Below are 13763 nucleotides of genomic sequence, written 5' to 3'. Positions count from 1 at the left end.
TCAATCACCCGAAGGAGCTGTTCTCTCTTGCTGCTGCTGCTCCCTGTCTTTTGCACTGGTCCTCTGGCCCCTACACCCTCCTCTGTCTCTGACAAAAGTATAAAGGCCTATTTTCCTACAACTTTCAACTCTGAAGAAGCCTTGTACTGGACTCAACTAATTAACTCTGTTTATCTCTCTATTGATTCTGCCAGACCTTCTGTGTTCTGCAGCATTGTTTGTGTTTGTTTTTAAGATATTATTCCTGCTTACTGGAGTAACTGACTCCCTGATCAATGTGGTGACACCAGCTCTTTTACACCCTCACCCATCTCCCCTATCTCACCTGAAGATTCTATAACCCAGAATATTGTGCTGACAATCATGTTCTTTCCTCAACCACAACCATCTCTGTGATAGCAATGATATTAGATCCTCATACATTAATAAACACGCACAACTCCTCTGCCTTACTCACAAGACTCCTTGCATTAAAAAATACCATCCATCTTTGCCACACTCCATTCTGCACTAACTTGAATATATTTGCACGAATTTCTGCATTGCAATGGTGGGTTCTTCAATACTTTTCAGTACATCAACCTTTACTGAACTTCCATTTAGTATCCCAGACCCCTGCAAAAATTAGTTTTAAATCCCACCATCACATTCAGCAATACCTTCAGAAAACCAGAACACTTGTACGTCCCACCTTCTCCAGAAATAAATGTGGTGATCCAACACTAATCTGTTCCGGATCGCAATGCACTCTGGAGCTTTCCTGACTTCTTGCCAGCCTCTTTCTGATTGGTCAGAGTCATAGATTCATACAGCATGGAAACACTTTGGTTTAACCTGTCCATGCTGAACATAATCCCAAACTAAGTTAGTCTCACCTGCTTGGTCTTGGCTCATATCCCTCCAAACCTTTCCTATTCACGTATCCATCAAAATATCTTTTAAACGCTGTAATTGTACCCACATCCATCATTTCTCAGGAAGTCCACACACAAACTACTCTTGGTGTAAAAAAATTGCCTCATATCTTGTTCAAATCTCTCTCTTCTCACTGCTCACCTTAAAAATTGCCCGAAACATCGACTCTCCTGCTCCTTGAATGCTGCCTGACCTGCTGCGCTTTTCCAGCAACACATTTTCAGCTCTGATCTCCAGCATCTGCAGTCCTCACTTTCTCCTTAAAAATGTCCCCCTAGTCTTGAAATTCCCCATCTTAGGGAAAAGACAACTACCATCAACTCTATCTATACCTCTCATTATTTTATAAACCTCTATCAGGTCACCTCTCAACCTCCTACGCTCCAGTGAAAAAACGTTTCAGCCTTTCTTTATAACTCAAACCTTCCATACCTGGCCACATCCTGGTAAATCCCTTCTGACCCCTCTCCTGCTTAATAATACCCTTCTCCTCTCTGACTGCATTTTCTTAAACCGTGATGGGGGTCAGGGATGGGAGCAACAATGAGAAAAGAGAGAAGGTTGAGAACTGATACAGAAGATAAAGGGAGAAAGTTCAATAAACAAGGCATGCAAGAGCATGGCGGGCTATGAGGAAAAACAATGAATTAAACACATTTATTTCAACGCAAGAGGACTGACAGGTAAGGCAGATGTACGTAGGGTATGGATAGGAACATGGGACTGGGATATCATACCCTTTGCAGAAATTTGGCTGAGGGAGGATGATAACTGGCAGCTTAATGCTTGGCATGTTGATGCTATCAGGAGGATAAAAAGGTGCACAAGAGAGGTGAGGGAATGATGTTTTTGATTAGGGAATTCAACTTGTACTTAGACAGAATATTCCTGGGTGATTGTCTAGCTATATGGATGAACTAAAAATAAGAAAGGGGTGATCACTTTGATTGGATTGGATTATAAGCCCCCAACAATTGTCACAGTAATGGTCTGGTACAAGTTAGTTTGCCCTTGAGTTTTTTTTTAGAGAGGGGATAATTGGCCAGGCTCCATCGTGCCTGAACTTTGAATGGTTCACTGGGGCCTTGTTGTTTCCCCGAACAAATACTGCTTCAGATCAAAAGCTTGAAAGACCTTTTGAAAACTTGGTCTTGTCAAGGGGACGTGGCCAGCTCTCGAGCTGTTCAGTTCAGTACGGGAGGGAGTAGAGTCATGGGGGAAACTGGAAGCCTTCTCTCTGTCCTTCTGCCCTTCTGATTTTGAACTGTATGCTGCCTGTGCCATTGTTTGCTGTTTGTGCTTAGGGATCTGTGTACTGGGATTGTTGCAAGAATTTTCAGAACAGCATCATTAGGTAGGGTTTGGATAGGATAAGTTATCGGGTATTCTGTTTTCTGTTCCTTGTAGTTCATTTTATAATTTTGCAAATAAATTTTGTTTGTTTAAAACCTGGCAGTTGACCAAGCTGTTGTACTCCAGGAATATCCACTGTACACCTCATTAAACAAATAGCAAAGTTACAGTCAGACCTAGTCCATGACAGACTGGGGGCTTTTTGCGGGATTTAAACAGCGAGTGGTAGTTGCTAGTGTCTTTTATTTCGGGTGTTGATTTGGTTGGTTTAAACCGTGTTCGGATGGCAATGGCTCTTTCAATCACCAAGGAGGTCCTGGAGGTGGAAGAAGTGACCTCGGGGGTTTTGCAAAAGGCAGATAAGACCAAACTGCAGGAATTAATAGACAAGCTAGGGTTGAATTTACCTCCTAATGTGAGGGAAGATGAGATGAATTCAGCAGTAGCTCAGTATTAAAATTTGCTGGAAACACTATCAGGATCTGTAGAGATGGCAAGAATTCGATTGTAAATGAAGCAGCTTGAGTTAGAGGGGAGAGATAAGGAAAGGGCAGCAGAAATGAAACAGTTTGAATTACAATTAAAATCAGAAGAGAGAGAAAAAGCAAACACATTAAGGGCTTTAGCCACAGAGAAAGAAAGATAATGAAGAACTCTAGCAGAAGAGAAAGAAAAAGCAAAGAGATTGAACTTTAGAAATTGACACTTAAAAAGGGAAGTCAGCACAAAAGGATGGAGATGCAGGCTGAAGGTAGGTTTAGTGAGGAAGAGAGTGAGGATGAGCAAGCCCCTGGCAGTCAGAAGCCTAGTGAGAAACTGTTTAAGTATGTTCAAACAAGGCCTAAATTTAATGAGAAGAATGTGGAAGCCCTTGTCATTTCATTTGAAAAAGAATCTAAACAAATGCAATGGCCAGTCAGTGCGTGGGTTTTGTTGATCCAAACCAAACTTGTGGGTTGACCTCGTGAGGAATTCACATCGCTATCAGAGCAGGTATCTGGGGAGTATGAGTAGGGAAAAGAATCAATCTTAAGCGCATATGAATTGGTACCAGAAAGCCTATAGACGTTTAAAGAATCTAAGGAGGAACCCTGGTCAAACTTATATTGAGTTTGAAAGAATTAAACAAAGTAATTTTGGTAGGTGGATACGAGCTTTAAAAATAGAACAAACTTACAATACCCTTAGAGAGACAATTATTTTGGAGGAGTTTAAAAATTCACTGCCTGACATAGTGCAAATTCATTTGGCAGAGCAGAGAGTTAAAAATGGCAAGCTTAGCAATTGAAGTGGCTGATGATTATGAGTTGGTCCATAAATCACGGTCTGACTTCCTGCATCAATTTCAATCCATGAGGGATAGAAGTTGGGGAAAAGAGAAATCCTCCTGTGGAAAGGGTGAGATAGATCTCAGTGAAGATCATAAGGAGACCTTATCACAGCGTAAAAAGGAAACCCCAGAAGGGGACGAAGAAGGTAAAAGCTCCAGTGTTTTTATTGCAATAAAGTAGATCACATGAAATCACAGTGTTGGTGGGCTAGGAAAAGCACAGGAAAGCCAGGCATGGGAAAGCAGGATAACCCTGGAAGTGTTGTTGGAGTGGTAACAGTGGGAGCTAGAAAGCTGCATCAGAGTGCACAAGCTGATCAGAGGTTGGTTAAGGAAGAAATGCCAGATCTGCTTTAAAAATATACCTGAAAAGGTAAAGTTTATTCATGTTAGAGTAGCAAGTAAAGAGGTTATAATATTAAGGGACACAGGATTCTCTCAGTCTGTGATGTTGAAGGATGTGGAGGAATATACTCCTGAAGGACTATTGCCAGAAAAGTTACTGGTAACAAGAGTTCATGGTGAGACAAAAAGTGCTCAATTATGTAAAATGATGCTAGAGTGACTAGAAAAGAGTGGAGAATGTGTATAGGAGTACTGGACAAAGTATCGGTTCCAGGAAAACAATTTGTCCTTGTGAATGATACAGCTGATTCACTGGTAGGTGTGCTGCCTACTGTAGTTGAAAGACCTGTGGATACTCAAGCAACTAAAGCACTGCAAGAATCTTACTTGGGAATCTTCCCTGTTTGTGTAGTAATGAGGTCACAGAGTCACCAGTTGAAGGAGGAGAGATCAAAGGGTACAGATAAGAAATCTGAAGTGGCATTAGCAGAGACTGTATTCGATCAGTTAGTTAAGATAAAACAGGAATAAATAAATAATCATGCAAATATCTTTACCTGTGCAAAACTCATTGAGGTTCAGCAGAAAGATGAAAACTTAAAGCAATTGTATCAAAAGGCATATACAGAGAAGGAGTCTGAATTTATCCCTGTGTGCTATTACCTGAAAAATGATGTCTTAATTAGGAAACAGAGACCATCACATATTCAAGCAGATGAGAAATGGGCAGAGATTCATCAAATTGTATTGCCAGTGGGGTATAGAAAGGAAATGTTGCAGGTGGCACATGAATCACCACTTGGAGGCCATTTAGAAGTGAGGAAAACACAAGCTAAAATACAAAGACATTTTTACTGGACTGCACAAGAATGTAGTTGAATTTTGCCAGCTATGTCATGCATGTCAAGTGATTGGAAAACCACCGATGGTAATAAAACCTGTAACTTTAATACCTATTCCAGATTTTGAGGAACTTTTTACCAGAGTCTTAATTGATTGAGTAGGTCCCCTACCACAAACAAAAAGTGGGAACCAATATTTGTTAACAATAATGTATACATCGACAAGATTTCAAGAGGCTGTTCCATTACACAATATCACAGCTAAAAGGATTGTAGAGGAATTACTCAAAGTTTTCACTAGATACAGACTACCAACAGAGATACAGTCAAATCAAGGGTCAAACTTCACATCCAAACTATTTAAGGAAGTTATGGACAGTTTAGACATAAAACAATTCAAATCTACTGCGTACCATCCAGAATCGCAGGAAGCGTTAGAAAGATGGCATTGAACACTAAAGACCATGTTGAGGGCTTATAGTCAGGATTATCCAGATGATTGGAATAAGGGAATTTGGTTGTTCTTTTTATGGTCAGAGATATACTAAATGAATCCACCTAATTCAGTCTATTTGAATTAGTTTTTGGACATGAAGTGAGAGGACCACTAAAATTGATTAAGGAGAAATTAATATGTCAGAATTCAGAGACCACCCATTTGGACTTTGTGTCAAATTTTAGAGAATGATTAAATTGAGCTAGGGAGTTGACTCAACAGCATTTAAAAGTACCACAGCTCACAATGACTCAGCAAGTGGAATAAGAAATCAAAATATCGCTATTTTGCTATCAGGGATAAGGTATTGTGGTACTTCCAGTAATAGGTGAACCTTTAAAAGCAGGATTTAGTGGATCTTATAAAATCGAAAGGAATCTCACAGAGTGTGTCTTGTGGGATACTCAAAAGATATTTTGACAGGGAAGGAAAGCAAGAGAAGGTGTTAATGATTACAGCACAGAAGGAAGAGCCAAGTTCAGAGGCTTCTGAATTGGACATTCCTCAAATTAAATGGGACAATGAGGAAGTTGTCAAAAATTGGGATAAATGATTGGGTTATCTTCCTGAGAAAAATTGAAATTACCTGAAAGAGCATTACTATCACATGGGGAGATATGAGGAAATAACCTGGGAAGTATTAGCCTAATGGTGCATGATGCAGAGATAGGAGAGGCTATTCCGATTAAGCAACAAGTCCCCAGATGTAAATAAGGAGGACATCACAGTGTCGGCAAGGCTGCGTTTGTCCTGTCTGGTGCTTAGGTTGATGTCGGATGTTTTGTTTGCTCTCAAAATAGGTAAGAATCAATTATGTCCTTTCGTGAAGGACATTAGTAAACCAAATGCATTTTAATGACAATCACCAGTGGTTACATATTCACTATTAGACTTCTCTATTTCTCTTTTCTCCTTCTCAACATATCTTCACACCGACTGGTTCAGCTAAGCTTCTGTTCTTCTACTGTGTAATTTGTCGTGAGGTTTGGTGTAAGATTTTACTTTATGACACTTCTTGGGAGTACAGTGGGATATAATATAGCAGTAGAGGCACTGTATTACTAAAAGTTGCTGTAAAGTAGGAGTCTGAGAGGTTGTCACAGAAACTGTTTCCTGACCTTTCAAACATTTCCTCACCTGCCACAAGGTGGGGCCCGCAGCTTGGACAACTCTCACCACGGCTATTATGGGTACCCACATAATACACAAGATGATCATACACCAGCCCAGCGCTATTGACCAGACAGAGTATTCAACTGGTCCATATGTTGGAAGGGCAAATGTTGTTAAGGACCAGACTAAGATTGCCTGAATGAAATAAACACAGAAAGTAAAATCAGTAACATGATGAAAGGGACTTACTGTACATTTTTACATTCAGCTTAAATCACTCAAAGATGTAACATCTCCTTACGGTTAAAATGCACGGAGAGATCAGAATCCAACAAGCTCTCCACCAGAGCCAGAAAAGCCAATTCCTTTTCCCAATCATCATCTCACTGTCCTTGATGAATCTGTTTATCCCTGTGAATGGCAAGGAAGCAGAGAGACACCATCACTCGCGCTGTCCTGTCTTCAGGGCAGCTTGTTTTCTGTTGAAGTTCATCTTGTACAGGTGGCATTGATGAACAGGTTAAACAGAGAAAGGATTGCTGAAGATTTCAAATTGGATGAACAGAGTGTTCCCTATCACCAAATCGATTATCTGTACTCCAAGATTTAAAGGTCTTGAAGGAACTCTCACACTGTTTCGAGAAGACAAGTGTTCAAGGTGAATGGGAGATGAAGTGAGGTGGCAGGTTGAGGCCAAAGGTGCCAATGAGTGGGGATTGATGATGTGGTGAAGTCATGTTGGTTGTGGAGCAGGGTTGTGGAAGATTTGGATCTGGTCAGGTATGGAGTTGGGAGTGTTTGATAGTGGAGATGAGAGGTGTGTGTTGTCTGGAATAGAGAGTGGTGGGTGGTCACATGCCCATGGGAAGTGATGTCACAGGTGAATGACTTGGTGGGAGACTGTTAATGTTATTCATTGTCAGGTCAACGTGAATGATTGAGGGAGTCATTTTTATAATGAGAGCAGATTTTAATCCTTCTAACATTTCCTGGGTAATTATAAGTCAGTCAGAACTTTCTGAAGTCTCTGTCTCTAACTCAGAGTTGGAACTTATTCAGAGGATTTTTGACACTGGGTATTTCCATGAGTATCATACATTCCCAGGCAATTCCCATATAGCCAGTGTGTTGGGACATCTGCCTGATCCTGGTGTACAGCTTCCAGCCAATGCCTGGTCTCCCAAAATCTGGAAATGTAAAATGTCGGCTAAGAAATTGCATTCATCACTTTAGAATTGATGAGCCTGATCTTTGTGTGAACAATAGTTAAGGGAATGGAAACAATGGCTAATGTTAATTCCTGTAAACAGGTAATCAGTAAATAGTATTCCCTTGGCTGTATTCTTAGGGCACCATAGGGCAAGAAAATAATCAAGAAACTTGTCCAATGGAATGAATAGATATGGATAGCACAGATAAAAGACATTGGAGTGTTGTCTGACCATGATGGTATTAAATAAGGAAACAGGTTGGATGGACTGAATGGCCTACCCTTATTCCTGTGTCCCAAGATAAAGGATCAGGAAGCGTATTAATGTTCCTAATCTCTATGATGATCAAGACACTCACAGGAACAATCTCATTAAGGGAATCTCCTGATTCTGTAGGATCATCATTGTGGTCAGGGAAGTGAGAAGTCTTGAAACATTGTTAAGAATCTACCCATGTGATGCTTCTGTTATGAAGGTGGAAGGGAATATTTGGGGGTTTTGAAACAGTCAGAATGGACAAAGAACACAACTGTATAGAAATAGGCCTATCGGCCCTCTAAGCCTGCGCTTACACATTTTGCTCTTCCATAATAAAACTGTCCTCACGAACAGGATCTGTATACCTCTATTCCCTTCCTATTCATGTATTTGTCCAGGTGCTTCTTGAATGCTGCTATTGTGTCTACTTCCACCATCTCCTCTAGCAGGCGTGTTCCAGGCACTCACCACCCTTTGTGTGAAAAACATGCCTTGTAGATCACTTCGAAACATCCCCCCACACCTTGAAAGTGTGTCCCCTAGTAATTGATCCCTCCACCCTGGGGTAAAAAACCTCTTACCTTCCACTCAATCCATGCCATCACAATCTTCTAAACTTCTATCAAGTCACCCCTCAACCTTTCATATTCCAATGAAAACAAACCCAGTCTGTCTAAATGTTCTTCATAGCTAAAATCGCCATACCCTGCAACATCCTGGTAAACGTTTCCTAAGCATCCACATCCATCTGCTACTGTGGTGACCAGAACTGTATGTAATACACCAAGTGTGACTTAACTAAAGTTCCATAAAGCTGCAGCATAATTTGCCTACCCTTACAATCAATGCCACTTCCAATGAAGGCAAGTATGCCACAGGTTAATTGGATTGGAAGGATTCAGTTGCTGTGGGGTAGTTATCAAGTGAGGGCATGATTGAATAGCAAGTCAATTAGTTTCTAAATTTTGCTTTTCACTGTGGGACATGCATGATGTTGTTCACCTGTTATATCTGTATCATAGCCTTGTGATTTTGAAACATAGTTCAATAAAATTAGTTCATGAATTTTATAATCCTAAACTTTTGCCTCTGTCATTATTCATTTGACTCAAGTCTAAATCCTCACTAACTGTTCAAACCCTATAGTTATCTGCACAATATCCAGTGTTGATTTTGTAGTGTTCTCTGAAGAGGTGAAAGTATTCTCATAAATACATTTCAATTGTAATTATTTTTTTTTCCAGTCATACCCACCATTGATCCAGCTGAGACCAATGAGTTCCAACAGAGCAACTACAATGAGAATCCATCCAGTACAGAAATAATCCATTAAATGTAACCAATAAATCCCAACCTAAAATGAAATGGAAAATTAGAAAGCATTAAATGGAAAAAAACATAACATTCAAATCTTTAAAATAGACATTAAAAGGATTTAAGAATTTATCTTTTCTCAACCGCAAAATACCCTGTTTCCTCGATTTATTCTCATTCCTTGAAGGGCTGGAATTAGTTGTGTTCCATTTTTCTTTTTTGAAATAAACAATCAATTTTGCATGGAGCAGCACGGTGGCTCAGTGGTTAGCAGTGCTGCCTCACAATGCCAGGAATGCAAGTCTGATTCCACCCTTGGGTGACTGTCTGTGTGGAGTTTATAAGTTCTCCCCATGTCTGTGTGGGTTTACTCCAGGTGCTCTGGTTTCCTTCCACAGTCCAAAGATATGTGGATTATTGTGGTTCTGTTCGCCGAGCTGGAAGTTTTTGCTGCAAACGTTTCGTTCCCTGGCTAGGGAACATCATCAGTGCTATTGGAGCCTCCTGTGAAGCGCTGCTTTGATGTTTCTTCCGGTATTTATAGTGGTTTGTTCTTGCCGCTTCCACTATAAATACTGGAAGAAACATCAAAGCAGCGCTTCACAGGAGGCTCCAATAGCACTGATGATGTTCCCTAGCCAGGGAACGAAACGTTTGCAGCAAAAACTTCCAGCTCGGCGAACAGAACCACAACAACGGACACCCGAGCTACAAATCTTCAACCAGACTTTAAATATGTGGATTAGGTGGATTGGCCATGCTAAATTGTTCATAGTGTCCAGGGATGCAAAGGCTAGGCGGATTAACCATGGGGAACGCAGGGTTGTAGGGTAGAGGTTGGTTCTGGGTGCGCAGCTCTTCAGAGGATCAATGCAGACTTGATGGGCTAAATGGTATTTCCACACCGCAGAGAGTCTATGATTCTGTCCAGATGTGATCTCGGTCAGGTGCAACACCTCTCTGGATTTATATATTATGATCTTTCCATGCCTTTCAATATTTTATTCACTGTTTTAACTTCCTGGGAACATTGTACTAATGATATTTATGAAATGTTCACAAAAGTCCTCTAGATATCTCCCCTTCCCATGACCTCTACTACATTCTCAGATGACACATATTCCTCATCAACTTTCCCTCTGCTCAAATTGCAATCGTCTTTATTAAATTAAATCTGCAACATTAGTCAAAATATTTTCTTTTTATTACTGCGATCGTGGGAATTAAAGGCAGCAATAAATATAGAGACCACAGCTTTATCCTGGATGAGGAAGGTCATCACTCCATCTTCATACAGACGTTAATAATTGGTGAACACCCTGATATTGCAACATCTGATTGCTTCATCAATGATTTCTAGATTTTAGCCTCCACTGCTCAATGCAGAAATTAGTGCTGTGTGTCAATCATTCTTCATGTGTTGCAGAATTCCAGACATAAATTCTCAAATTGCTTTTCCTCATTTTAAACCAAGCTCTCCAATCTCATAAATTTAATATTCTGAGTAAAATCACATTCTATAACCGCATAAGATCACCTCTCAAAATGAACTGGTCTGCAGCCTGAAAAGTACAATTTCTTGAATCTTTCCTCATAACTCAAAACCCCAATTCTAGGGGTCAGTCTTGTGGCTCCTAGCATTACAGTCTCCAGTATCCATGTGTCTGTCTGTCTTGTTGGGAAGAACTGGACGCAGTAGTTAAGGTAAGGTCTGACCACAGTGCTGTAAAGTTTGATGACCATTCCTTCTGATTTCTATTCTACAGTTTTGTGATCCAATTGATGAGGCTTATGGACTTTGTGAAACACAGAAAGCATGACACAATCCAAGAGAACGCTGCCTGTTTAATTGACTCACCAAGGAACACCTTCAACATTCACCACTTCGGCAAGTGTCCTGCAAGAGCACTTTCCAAAACTGCATTCCCCACAACCAAGCTAAAGCAGGCACCAGGCACAAAAGAAAGTTGATTTACAAAGCAAAGAATTTCTGGTGCTGGAAGGTTGAGATGGAAATCAGGAAATTCTAGAATTATTCAACAGGGCAGACATATTCAACAGGGAGATGAATAAGATTAACATTTCAGCTCAATGATGATCCTTCAGGAAGGAATTGGAAATCTTCATCAAGGGACAAGGGTACTGAGGGTGGAGAGTTGGAAATGGATTTTGCAAAGCAAGTCGGTGGGAATCCACATTTTGTTTATAAAGACATGCATAAAATGGTGGGAAGGAAAGAAGGGAGGGTGTTGTTTTCAGGGGGCAACTTGGGAGCACTCCAATTACACATAGCATCATGCTCAACTGCTCTGCAAAATCCATCCCAACCAAAGATTTCCAAACCTTCCTCGACCCAATATCCAGGATTTATAGATTCCTTGGTCCCACATGTGGCCTTGCCTGCAGTACCAGCAGTGCCCACCACTGAGCTTGTGGCACTGCTGACACTGGTGGAATGGCTGGTCAATCGGATACTCTTGCTAAGGATGGCACCTCTTCCTGCTGGTGATTGGCATGAGCCCCATTATTAGGAAATTTATCCTGCCCACTGCACTGTAAGGCTGCAGGGAATGGATAAATCACATCCTGTTGACTGTCTTCTTAGCCAGCAATACTCACATTCCACAAACAAACAAGAGAAAGAGTCACAGAATCATAGATTGTTACAGTACAGAAGGTGGCCATTCAGCCCATTATGTCCACACTGCTCCCCAGCAAGCATTATGACTCCTGCCACACACCCCTTCCTCACACCCTTTTTCCAATTAAATAATCACCAATACCTCAATTGACTCACCATCACATTTCAAAGCTGTGCACTTCAGACCTGAACATGAAAAAGATCTTCTTCATTACATTTGCAAATCGCTTTAAATCTGAGCCATCTCATTCTCGATCCTTTCACAAAGGGGAACAGTTTCTCCCTATCTACTCTATTCAGACCTCATATGAGTTTGGCAATGTCTGTCACATCTTCTCTTGACCCCTCCTCTCCTCTCTAAGGAGAATGACCCAATCTGTCCAATGTATTCTCATACATTAAGTTTCTCATTTTGGAATCATTTTTGTCGATCTCTTCTGCATTCTTCCAAAGTGTTCACATCCTTCCAATATTGTAGCATTCACAACAGTGCTCAGCACACCTGGTGAGGATTAACAAATTTCTTATACAAGTTCAACATAACCTTCTTGCTATTATACCCTAATAACTCTATTATTAAAGCCCAGGATACCATATGCTCTCTCTACATATCCTACTATCTTCAATGATCTGTGAAAAGCTGCCCAGACCACTCCTGCACTTCTTAAGTACTGCACCCCTGACGTTACAAATGTTTTCTCTCCCCAAAATGGATCGTCTCAAACTTCTTGCATTGAGCTTTACCTGGAAGCTACCTGCTCACTCCACCAACATGTCTGTGAACTTGTGGACTTTTCAACTCTCTTGCTTAGAGTTTACAATCCTTCCAAGGTTCATGTCACCTCCAAACTTTGAAACTGTCCCTTACAAGACAAGGTCTATACCCTGCAAATAAAGCAGGAAAAGCAGGGCTCCCACGACTGATGTAAAACAAGGAACTATGGATGTTGGACATCTGAATCAAAAACACAAACAGAAATTGCTGGTGAAACCTAGCAGCTACGGTACATCTCTGGTGAGAAAGTGGAGTTACCATTTCTCGATGATGAGTCACTGGACTTGAAACATTAACTCTGCTTTCTCCCTACAGATGCTGTCAGACTTTCTGGGTTTCACCAGCAATTTCTGTTTTTGTTCCAATCCCGATCTCTGGCGAACTCCATTACAAGGCTTCCTACAACCCAAAAAATATTTGGTGATCACTATTCTCCATTTTCTTTCACCCAGCCAATTTTGTATCCAGACTGCTATTATCTCCTTTATACCATGAGCTATAACTTTCTTCATAAGTCTGCTGTGTAACATTGCTTAAAGTGAGTTTTGAAGGTTCATGTACACCACATCAATGACATTACCCTCATCGATCCTTTCTATTACCTCTTCAAGAATTGTCAGCCATGATTTGCCTTTTAGAAATCCACTCTGACTGTTCCTAATTAACCCACATATTTATCTATGCCTCAACTGATTCTGTCATTAATATTTGTTTCCAGATTTTTATCCACCACTGAAGTTAAACTGAATCGTCTGTCATTGCTGGGCTTACCTTCACAGGTTTTTTTTTTACAAATAAAGGTGTAACGTCTGCAATTGTCTAACCAGTCAGCACCTCCCCTGAGTTTAGGGAAGGCTGGAAAATTATGGTCAGTGGTGCTTTAATTTCTACACTTGCTTCCCTAAATGTTCTTGGATGCATGACACCTGCTTCTGGACCTTGTCAATTTAAATATTGATTGCCTACTCAAAACTTCTTCCTGGTGAATATTGATCTTTATCGTGATAGAGCTTCCTCCTCCATTACTATAACTGGTGTCGCTTCCATCTCCTTGGTAAAGACAGATGCAAGGTATTCAGTTAACACCTTAGTCATGTCTCTTGTCTCCATATGTCCTATATTTCAACTTGTGGGCCAAGTGCTGGAAAGTGAGATTAATGTAGAATTAAT

General features: G+C 40.6%; 1 pseudogene; it reads right to left on the bottom strand.

The window, feature by feature from the left end:
• Nucleotides 1-3241: 3241 nt before the first annotated feature.
• LOC132819992 (sodium- and chloride-dependent neutral and basic amino acid transporter B(0+)-like) overlaps nucleotides 3242-13763 on the bottom strand; it is a 95246-nt pseudogene continuing 84724 nt past the window's right edge.

This window comes from Hemiscyllium ocellatum, chromosome 11, assembly GCF_020745735.1.
Source record: "Hemiscyllium ocellatum isolate sHemOce1 chromosome 11, sHemOce1.pat.X.cur, whole genome shotgun sequence".
Lineage (NCBI taxonomy): Eukaryota > Metazoa > Chordata > Chondrichthyes > Orectolobiformes > Hemiscylliidae > Hemiscyllium > Hemiscyllium ocellatum.
The sequence above is the reverse complement of the archived record's forward strand: the minus strand, read 5'-3'. Positions and strand labels throughout refer to the sequence as shown.